General features: G+C 62.9%; 1 protein-coding gene across 17 annotated transcripts in view; it reads left to right on the plus strand.

Annotated features, from left to right (window-relative positions):
* The window catches only part of LOC140718497 (polyhomeotic-like protein 2), a 257,941-nt gene that overhangs the window by 112,016 nt on the left and 135,421 nt on the right, over window positions 1-10,504 (plus strand). For all 17 annotated transcript variants that reach the window (XR_012096706.1, XR_012096703.1, XR_012096702.1 and 14 more), the window contains one exon: window positions 7,076-7,226. The gene's annotated coding sequence lies outside the window, so the exon portion shown is untranslated. The remainder of the gene's footprint in view (window positions 1-7,075; window positions 7,227-10,504) is intronic.

A 10,504-nucleotide genomic window follows, 5' to 3' on the forward strand; every position in this document is an offset into this window, starting at 1 on the left:
CTATAAAACTGTATTAGTTTCTCATGGTTATCGATGGAGAAATTCATCCAGTGAGTTCCAGTGCTGTGTTCTTTTGATTGACTGTAAATAAACAAAATCAGTACAGACTGCCTTCATGCAATGGTTTCGATGATTTCATCCCTCCAAATCTTCATTTTCATTGTAATATTCAAGATGATTATCGATACCTTCAAATTCTTCGTAGTTCCTAACTTGTTGAAGTTGTGAAATCGTTTCATTTTCACTCCCATCTGTTTCTGGCATCTCCAAACCTGAATGCTTAAAAGAGTGAAGCAGTTCTGAATTGTCCTGCTGCTTACAATCCAGGACAGAAATCACTGGTTTTTGAAGACAGACTGACGGAGTTGATGCTATTTAAAAACTGTTCACTCTAAACACGGTGCAGTGTCTAACGATCACTCAAGTGACTAATGCCAATTAGAAACTGTTCGGCACCATTCTCCTGTCCCAATTAAGTGGCACAGTGTCCCAAATAAACTTAGGAAGTCCTGGCTATTTTCTCGATTAGTTCTTGTTCTTGAAAAGTTATCCCAAATAAGTAGTAGCCACAATTAGCTGATGAACCAATTAACCAGAATTCACTGTGTTGCTCCGATCCCAATTGATATATGCTCCCCAAATTCTTATCAATACCCTTCCTCACACACTGGGGGAATCACACAGCACTTTAACCCACAAATTCAATAGTTTCTTTCCCCCACAAATGTTGCCTGACCCCACTGAGTTCCTCCTGCACATTTTTAATTGATCCAGCAGGCCGAATGTAGACAGAAACGGTGGGGGGGTTAGAGAGAACATGCAGATTACCCACAGACTGCCGGAGTTCAGGGTTGAACCCAGGTCTCTGAGGTTGGCAGGTGGTCGGTGCCCCGGGGGCCACTTCCACACACCCTCAGTTCTGCAGATACATTGGTGCTCAGTGCAGCCATGTGCAGACCTGGGTTGGGTCTCGGGGGGGGGGGGGGGGGGGTCAATGGACAGAGGGTGGAGCACGGAGACTGGGGAGGTGGGTTGGGTCTCGGGGGGGTCAGTGGTGGGAGGGTGGAGCATGGAATCTCGGGGGGGTGTCAGTGGACAGAGGGTGAAGCACAGAGTCTCGGGGGGGGGGTCAGTGGAGGGAGGGAGGGAGCATGGAGTCTCGGGGGAGTCAGTGGAGGGAGGGAGGGAGCATGGAGTCTCGGGGGGGGTGTCAGTGGGGGGAGGGAGGGAGCACGGAGTCTCGGGGGGGGTCAGTGGAGGGAAGGAGGAGCACGGAGTCTCGGGGGGGTCAGTGGACAGAGGGTGGAGCACGGAGTCTCGGGGGTGGGTTGGGTCTCGGGGGGGTCAGTGGAGGGAGGGCGGAGCACGGAGTCTCGGGGGGTCAGTGGAGGGAGGGAGGGAGCACGGAGTCTCGGGGGGGGTCAGTGGAGGGAGGGAGGAGCACGGAGTCTCGGGGGGGTCAGTGGGCAGAGGGTGGAGCACGGAGGTCTCGGGGGTGGGTTGGGTCTCGGGGGGTCAGTGGAGGGAGGGAGGGAGCACGGAGTCTCAGGGGGGTCAGTGGAGGGAGGGAGGGTGGAGCACGGAGTCTCGGGGGGGTCAGTGGTGGGAGGGCGGGAGCATGGAGTCTCGGGGGGGTCAGTGGAGGGAGGGAGGGTGGAGCATGGAGTCTCGGGGGGGTCAGTGGTGGGAGGGAGGGAGCATGGAGTCTCGGGGGAGTCAGTGGAGGGAGGGTGAAGCACGGAGTCTCGGGGGGGTCAGTGGAGGGAGGGAGGGAGCACGGAGTCTCGGGGGGAGTCAGTGGAGGGAGGGTGGAGCACGGAGTCTCGGGGGGGGTCAGTGGTGGGAGGGTGGAGCACGGAGTCTCAGGGGGGGTCAGTGGAGGGAGGGAGGGGTGGAGCACGGAGTCTCGGGGGGGGTCAGTGGTGGGAGGGTGGAGCACGGAGTCTCGGGGGGGTCAGTGGTGGGAGGGTGGAGCACGGAGTCTCGGGGGGGGTCAGTGGGGGGAGGGTGGAGCACGGAGTCTCGGGGGGGGTCAGTGGAGGGAGGGAGGGTGGAGCACGGAGTCTCGGGGGGGTCAGTGGAGGGAGGGTGGAGCACGGAGTCTCAGGGGGGGGGTCAGTGGTGGGAGGTTGGAGCACGGAGTCTCGGGGGGGTCAGTGGTGGGAGGGTGGAGCACGGAGTCTCGGGGGGGGTCAGTGGAGGGAGGGTGGAGCACGGAGTCTCGGGGGGGTCAGTGGTGGGAGGGTGGAGCACGGAGTCTGGGGGGGTCAGTGGAGGGAGGTTGGAGCACGGAGTCTGGGGGGGGTCAGTGGTGGGAGGTTGGAGCACGGAGTCTCGGGGGGTCAGTGGAGGGAGGGTGGAGCACGGAGTCTCGGGGGAGTCAGTGGAGGGAGGGCGGAGCACGGAGTCTCGGGGGGGTCAGTGGTGGGAGGGCGGAGCACGGAGTCTCGGGGGGGGTCAGTGGGGGGAGGGTGGAGCACGGAGTCTCTGGGGGGGTCAGTGGGGGGAGGGAGGGAGGGAGCACGGAGTCTCGGGGGGGTCAGTGGGGGGAGGGTGGAGCACGGAGTCTCGGGGGGTCAGTGGAGGGAGGGTGGAGCACGGAGTCTCGGGGGGGGTCAGTGGAGGGAGGGAGGGTGGAGCACGGAGTCTCGGGGGGGGTCAGTGGAGGGAGGGAGTGAGCACGGAGTCTCGGGGGGGTCAGTGGGGGGAGGGTGGAGCACGGAGTCTCGGGGGGGTCAGTGGAGGGAGGGTGGAGCACGGAGTCTCGGGGGGGTCAGTGGAGGGAGGGAGGGAGCACGGAGTCTCGGGGGGGTCAGTGGGGGGAGGGTGGAGCACGGAGTCTCGGGGGGGTCAGTGGAGGGAGGGCGGAGCACGGAGTCTCGGGGGGGGTCAGTGGAGGGGAGGGAGGGAGCACGGAGTCTCAGGGGGGGTCAGTGGAGGGAGGGAGGGAGCACGGAGTCTCAGGGGGGGTCAGTGGAGGGAGGGAGGGAGCACGGAGTCTCGGGGGGGTCAGTGGAGGGAGGGTGGAGCACAGAGTCTCAGGGGGGGGTCAGTGGAGGGAGGGTGGAGCACGGAGTCTCGGGGGGGTCAATAGGGGGAGGGTGGAGCACGGAGTCTCGGGGGGGGTCAGTGGAGGGAGGGTGGAGCACGGAGTCTCGGGGGGTCAGTGGAGGGAGGGTGGAGCACGGAGTCTCGGGGGGGGTCAGTGGAGGGAGGGTGGAGCACGGAGTCTCGGGGGGGGTCAGTGGAGGGAGGGTGGAGCACGGAGTCTCGGGGGGGTCTGTGGAGGGAGGGTGGAGCACGGAGTCTCGGGGGGGGTCAGTGGAGGGAGGGTGGAGCACGGAGTCTCGGGGGGGGTCAGTGTAGGGAGGGTGGAGCACGGAGTCTCGGGGGAGTCAGTGGAGGGAGGGAGGGAGCACGGAGTCTCGGGGGGTCAGTGGTGGGAGGGTGGAGCACGGAGTCTCGGGGGGGGGTCAGTGGAGGGAGGGAGGGTGGAGCACGGAGTCTCGGGGGGGGTCAGTGGAGGGAGAGTGAAGCACGGAGTCTCGGGGGGGTCAGTGGAGGGAGGGTGGAGCACGGAGTCTCGGGGGGGTCAGTGGAGGGAGGGAGGGAGCACGGAGTCTCGGGGGGGGGTCAGTGGAGGGAGGGTGGAGCACGGAGTCTCGGGGGGGGGTCAGTGGGAGGGAGGGTGGAGCACGGAGTCTCGGGGGGGGGTCAGTGGAGGGAGGGAGGGAGCACGGAGTCTCGGGGGGGGTCAGTGGAGGGAGGGTGGGAGCACGGAGTCTCGGGGGGGTCAGTCGAGGGAGGGAGGGAGCACGGAGTCTCGGGGGGGTCAGTGGTGGGAGGGTGGAGCACGGAGTCTCGGGGGGGGGTCAGTGGAGGGAGGGAGGAGCACGGAGTCTCGGGGGGGTCAGTGGAGGGAGGATGGAGCACGGAGTCTCGGGGGGGTCAGTGGTGGGAGGGTGGAGCACGGAGTCTCGGGAGGGGGGTCAGTGGAGGGAGGGTGGAGCACGGAGTCTCGGGGGGGAGGATCAGTGGAGGGAGGGAGGGAGCACGGAGTCTCGGGGGGGTCAGTGGAGGTAGGGAGGAGCACGGAGTCTCGGGGGGGAGGATCAGTGGAGGGAGGGTGGAGCACGGAGTCTCGGGGGGGTCAGTGGAGGGAGGGTGGAGCACGGAGACTCGGGGGGGGTCAGTGGAGGGAGGGAGGAGCACGGAGTCTCGGGGGGTCAGTGGTGGGAGGGTGGAGCACGGAGTCTCGGGGGGGGGGGGGGTCAGTGGAGGGAGGGAGGAGCACGGAGTCTCGGGGGGGTCAGTGGAGGGAGGGAGCACGGAGTCTCGGGGGGGTCAGTGGTGGGAGGGTGGAGAACGGAGTCTCGGGGGGGGGGTCAGTGGAGGGAGGGAGGAGCACGGAGTCTCGGGGGGGTCAGTGGAGGGAGGGAGGGAGCACGGAGTCTCGGGGGGTCAGTGGTGGGAGGGTGGAGAACGGAGTCTCGGGGGGGGGGGTCAGTGGAGGGAGGGAGGAGCACGGAGTCTCGGGGGGAGTCAGTGGAGGGAGGGGAGGGAGCACGGAGTCTCGGGGGGTCAGTGGTGGGAGGGTGGAGCACGGAGTCTCGGGGGGGGTCAGTGGAGGGAGGGAGGGAGGGAGCACGGAGTCTCGGGGGGGGGGTCAGTGGAGGGAGGGAGGAGCACGGAGTCTCGGGGGGGTCAGTGGAGGGAGGGAGCACGGAGTCTCGGGGGGGTCAGTGGTGGGAGGGTGGAGAACGGAGTCTCGGGGGGGGGTCAGTGGAGGGAGGGAGGAGCACGGAGTCTCGGGGGGGTCAGTGGAGGGAGGGAGGGAGCACGGAGTCTCGGGGGGGTCAGTGGTGGGAGGGTGGAGCACGGAGTCTCGGGGGGGCGGTCAGTGGAGGGAGGGAGCACGGAGTCTCGGGGGGGGGTCAGTGGAGGGAGGGAGCACGGAGTCTCGGGGGGTCAGTGGAGGGAGGGTGGAGCACGGAGTCTCGGGGGGGGGTCAGTGGAGGGAGGGAGCACGGAGTCTCGGGGGGTCAGTGGAGGGAGGGTGGAGCACGGAGTCTCGGGGGGGGTCAGTGGAAGGAGGGAGGGAGCACGGAGTCTCGGGGGGGTCAGTGGTGGGAGGGTGGAGCACGGAGTCTCGGGGGGGGGTCAGTGGAGGGAGGGAGGAGCACGGAGTCTCGGGGGGGGGTCAGTGGAGGGAGGATGGAGCACGGAGTCTCGGGGGGGGTCAGTGGAGGGAGGGAGGAGCACGGTGTCTCGGGGGGGGAGGATCAGTGGAGGGAGGGAGGGAGCACGGAGTCTCGGGGGGTCAGTGGTGGGAGGGTGGAGCACGGAGTCTCGGGGGGGGGTCAGTGGAGGGAGGGAGGAGCACGGAGTCTCGGGGGGGTCAGTGGAGGGAGGGAGGGAGCACGGAGTCTCGGGGGGGGTCAGTGGTGGGAGGGTGGAGCACGGAGTCTCGGGGGGGGGTCAGTGGAGGGAGGGAGGAGCACGGAGTCTCGGGGGGGGTCAGTGGAGGGAGGGAGCACGGAGTCTCGGGTGGTCAGTGGTGGGAGGGTGGAGCACGGAGTCTCGGGGGGGCGGTCAGTGGAGGGAGGGAGGGTGGAGCACGGAGTCTCGGGGGGGCGGTCAGTGCGAGGGAGGGAGGGGGCACGGAGTCTCGGGGGGGTCAGTGGTGGGAGGGTGGAGCACGGAGTCTCGGGGGGGGGTCAGTGGAGGGAGGGAGGAGCACGGAGTCTCGGGGGGGTCAGTGGAGGGAGGGAGGGAGCACGGAGTCTCGGGGGGGGTCAGTGGTGGGAGGGTGGAGCACGGAGTCTCGGGGGGGGGGTCAGTGGAGGGAGGGAGGAGCACGGAGTCTCGGGGGGGTCAGTGGAGGGAGGGAGGGAGCACGGAGTCTCGGGTGGTCAGTGGTGGGAGGGTGGAGCACGGAGTCTCGGGGGGGGGTCAGTGGAGGGAGGGTGGAGCACGGAGTCTCGGGGGGGGGGGGGTCAGTGGAGGGAGGGAGTGAGCACGGAGTCTCGGGGGGGTCTGTGGAGGGAGGGAGTGAGCACGGAGTCTCGGGGGGGTCTGTGGAGGGAGGGTGGAGCACGGAGTCTCGGGGGGGTCAGTGGAGGGAGGGAGCACGGAGTCTCGGGGGGTCAGTGGTGGGAGGGAGGGAGGAGCACGGAGTCTCGGGGGGGTCAGTGGACGGAGGGAGCACGGAGTCTCGGGGGGGTCAGTGGACGGAGGGAGCACGGAGTCTCGGGGGGTCAGTGGTGGGAGGGTGGAGCACGGAGTCTCGGGGGGGCGGTCAGTGGAGGGAGGGTGGAGCACGGAGTCTCGGGGGGGTCAGTGGAGGGAGGGTGGAGCACGGAGTCTCGGGGGGGTCAGTGGAGGGAGGGAGGGAACACGGAGTCTCGGGGGGGTCAGTGGAGGGAGGGTGGAGCACGGAGTCTCAGGGGGGGTCAGTGGAGGGAGGGTGGAGCACGGAGTCTCGGGGGGGTCAGTGGAGGGAGGGTGGAGCACGGAGTCTCGGGGGGGGTCAGTGGAGGGAGGGAGGGAGCACGGAGTCTCGGGGGGGTCAGTGGGGGCAGGTGGGTTGGGTCTCGGGGGGTCAGTGGTGTGAGGGAGCACGGAGTCTCGGGGGGTCAGTGGTGGGAGGGTGGAGCACGGAGTCTCGGGGGGGTCAGTGGAGGGAGGGAGGGAGGGAGCACGGAGTCTCGGGGGGGGTCAGTGGAGGGAGGGAGGGAGCACGGAGTCTCGGGGGGGCGGTCAGTGGAGGGAGGGTGGAGCACGGAGTCTCGGGGGGGGTCAGTGGAGGGAGGGTGGAGCACGGAGTCTCGGGGGGGTCAGTGGAGGGAGGGTGGAGCACGGAGTCTCGGGGGGGTCAGTGGTGGGAGGGTGGAGCACGGAGTCTCGGGGGGGTCAGTGGGGGGAGGGTGGGTTGGGTCTCGGGGGGAGGGTCAGTGGAGGGAGGGTGGAGCACGGAGTCTCGGGGGGGGGGGGTCAGTGGAGGGAGGGTGGAGCACGGAGTCTCGGTGGGTGGGTCCGTGTTGACCGTGGGCTGAACCTTCCCCTCTCGTTGCAGGTGCACCGTGTAGAGGGCCCAGGTGGCAGTGGTCAGTGTAGCGCCACGGACAGGATGGAGAGTGACCCGGTCTGCAGCAGCGCCAGCGCTCCGACAGCCTGTGCCGCAAATCTCGGTGTACAGCGGACTGCCCGACCGACAAACCGTCCAGGTAACAGCGTCCACTCCGGGCTGAGAGGGAGGGAGGGGATGACGGGGAAGAGCTGGCTGATGACCCTGATGCATTTCTGGGCTCTTTCTGTGCTAAGACAGGGAGGTGTGGCTCAGATTTCACAGCTGCCCCATCTGGGAGGGCTGTCAGGGGCAGGGTGTTTACAGAGACAGGGAGGATGGTAGGGGTCCGGAGGGTGTTACAGAAGGGGTATAGAGACTGGAGGGAGTTATCGAGAAGGAGAGTGATGTCAGAGCGTGGAGAGGGTTACAGAGGTGGGGAGGGTTGAAGGGGCCTGATGGGGTTACAGAGGTAGGGAGGGTTGAAGGGACCTGAGGGGGTTACAGAGGTGTGGAGGGTTGAAGGGGCCTGAGGGGGTTACAGAGGTGGGGAGGGTTGAAGGAACCTGAGGGGGTTACAGAGGTGGGGAGGGTTGAAGGGGCCTGAGGGGGTTACAGAGGTGTGGAGGGTTGAAGGGGCCTGAGGGGATTACAGAGGTGTGGAGGGTTGAAGGGGCCTGAGGGGGTTACAGAGGTGTGGGGGGTTGAAGGGGCCTGAGGGGGTTACAGAGGTGGGGAGGGTTGAAGGGGCCTGAGGGGGTTACAGAGGGTGTGGAGGGTTGAAGGGGCCTGAGGGGTGGGGTTACAGAGGTGTGGAGGGTTGAAGGGGCCTGAGGGGGTTACAGAGACAGGGATTTGGAGGTAGAGAGATGGGGAGGAATGTAGGGACTAGAGCAGGCTACAGAAACAGGGAAGGGTGTAGGGGAGAGAGGGTTTTGCAGAGACAGGGACGGGTGTAGGGGAGAGAGGGTTTTACAGAGACAGGGAAAGGTGTAGGGGAGAGAGGGTTTTACAGAGACAGGGACGGGTGTAAGGGGAGAGAGGGTTTTACAGAGACAGGGAAAGGTGTAGGGGAGAGAGGGTTTTGCAGAGACAGGGACGGGTGTAGGGGAGAGAGGGTTTTACAGAGACAGGGAAAGGTGTAGGGGAGAGAGGGTTTTACAGAGACAGATAAAGGTGTAGGAGCCAGAGGCTGTATCAGAAACGTAGGGGTTTAGGAGCTAGTGGTGGTCAGAAAGACTGGGAGGGCTGTCTGTGCCAGACAATGGTTACAGAGATGGGAAGAGTTGTAGGGGCCAGAGTGGGGTTATAGAGACGGGGAGGGGTGTAGGGACCGAGGGGTTTTCAGAGAGGGAGAGCTGAGTAAGGGTCTGTGGAGTTTTTATAGACAAGGAGAAGATTAGAGGCCTGAGGTGGTTAGAGTCAGGAAGGGGTTTTGGGGGCAGATGGTTTACATAGATGGGGAAGGGTGTAGGTGTCGGAGGGGCTTACACAGATGGGGCTGGATGTGGGGGCCAAAGGGAGTCACAGATAGGGGAGAGGTGTAGGGGATGGAAGAGACAGGGTGGGGTGTTTATGCCGGCATGGGTTCTGGAGACGGGTAGGGTTATTGGAGGGAGGAGTTTACAGAGGCAGGGAGGTGTGTAGGGGTTTAGGGGTTATAGAGGTGGGGAGATGTGTAGGGGCTTGTGGGCGATACAGAGATGGGGAGGGATGTAGGGGCCAAAGGTGGTTACAGAGAGAGGAAGGGCAGGAGGTTTCAGAGATGGGCAGGGATGTTGGGGAACAGATGTGATTCTCGTAATGGAGCAGGATGAGGGTCTGGCATGGGTTACAGAGCCAGTGAGCGCTGCAGAGGGTGGAGGGGGAATTGTGTAAGGAGCCAGGAGGGGAGTCGAGGCCAGAGACAAGCAGGGTTTTAGTGACTATAGAGGCCGGATTGGGTGATAAAGATATAAAGGTAGATAGATACTTTATTGGTCCTAAAGGAAATCACGGTGTCACAGTAACATTACAATTGCACAGATATACAAATATTAGAAGAGAAGTAAGAAATAAAAAAGTACCGTAAGTTACTTCAAACTGTCATCAATTCCATGGCTGTAGGTTGACTCCTAATGACCTCATACAGTGCTCTTTAGAACACTCTGTGACAACAAGTGTTCATGCAGAGGGTGAGAAACATTGTCCAGAATTGCCAGGATTTTCCATTGGGTCTTTTGTCCTACCACAGCCTCCAGTGTGGCTAGTTTGAATCCTAGAACAGAGCCAGCCTTTCTGGCTCTTGGGGTGTAGGAACTAGTGGGGTCACTGAGATGGTGAGGGGTGTAGGGACCAGCGAGGGTTTCAGAGACAGAGTGTGTAGGGGGCCGGAGCAGTTTACAGTGTAGGGACGAGAAGAGTTTAAAGAGATGGGGAGGGTGCGCAGATGCCAGAGGGGCATCACAGAGACAGGGACGAGTGCGAGGGCCAGAGGGGGTTATTGGGACAAGGAGATGTCTAGGAGCTTGAGGGTTTACATAGGCAGGGAGGGTTTAGGGGATGAAGGGGTTTACAGAGACAGGAAGGGGTTTAGGGGCCAGATGTGGCTACAGAAATGCAGAGTGGTGTAGGTACAGGTGTGGATTACAGAAATGGGCTGATGTCTAGGGGATTGGAAGGCGTTAAAGAGCCAGAGTGAAGTGTCTGGGCCAGAGAGGGTTATAGAGATTGGGAGGAGGTGTAGGGGGTGAGAGGTAGTTACAGAAACTGGGGGGGGGGGTTATTGGAAGGAGGGGGTTTATAGAGACGGGAAAGGGTGTCAATTCCATACAGTCTTACAGACATTGAGGGGTGTAGGGTACACAAAAGGGTTAATGAAATGGATAGGGGTTTACAGAGAGGGGGAGGAGTTACAGAGACTTTGAGGGTTTTACAGGGAGAGGTTGTGTTCCTGTTCCAGCCCACATCCCAGCAGTGTGTGAGTTTGGAGGGTTCACTGTCTCAGTGGTAATGTTCTACAGTGTGGAAGCCAGGCCTTCATCCCACCTGGTCAACTCCAACTCAGACTCCTATCGAAGTGAGTCCCAGTTGGCCCATGTGGCTCCCCGCATCTCCTGTGTAATTGAGAATCATAGGGGAGTCGGTGGATGGCACAGTTTTCGCACTATAAGGCAAAAAGAGAGGGCAGTGGGACTGTAGTGATCACTTGCAGAAAGGCTTCACTCCAGGGTAGTGCTACCTGAGGCTGCAGTACCTCCATCTGTCACCAGGTGGTGATGTCAGCACATCCACAGCGCTGGTTTGTGATTCAACCTTCCTGTCCAGCACAGAATCAGATTTAGTCCCACTGTTGTGTGCGGTGAAATTCATTGGTTTGTGGCAGCAGTACATTGCATTACATAGAAAAAATACTATTTGTTTTTTGCCCATTCTGGCTACCCCTGTCACTCCCTCCGG

This window comes from Hemitrygon akajei, chromosome 29 (genome assembly GCF_048418815.1).
Source record: "Hemitrygon akajei chromosome 29, sHemAka1.3, whole genome shotgun sequence".
In the NCBI taxonomy this organism is placed as follows: domain Eukaryota; kingdom Metazoa; phylum Chordata; class Chondrichthyes; order Myliobatiformes; family Dasyatidae; genus Hemitrygon; species Hemitrygon akajei.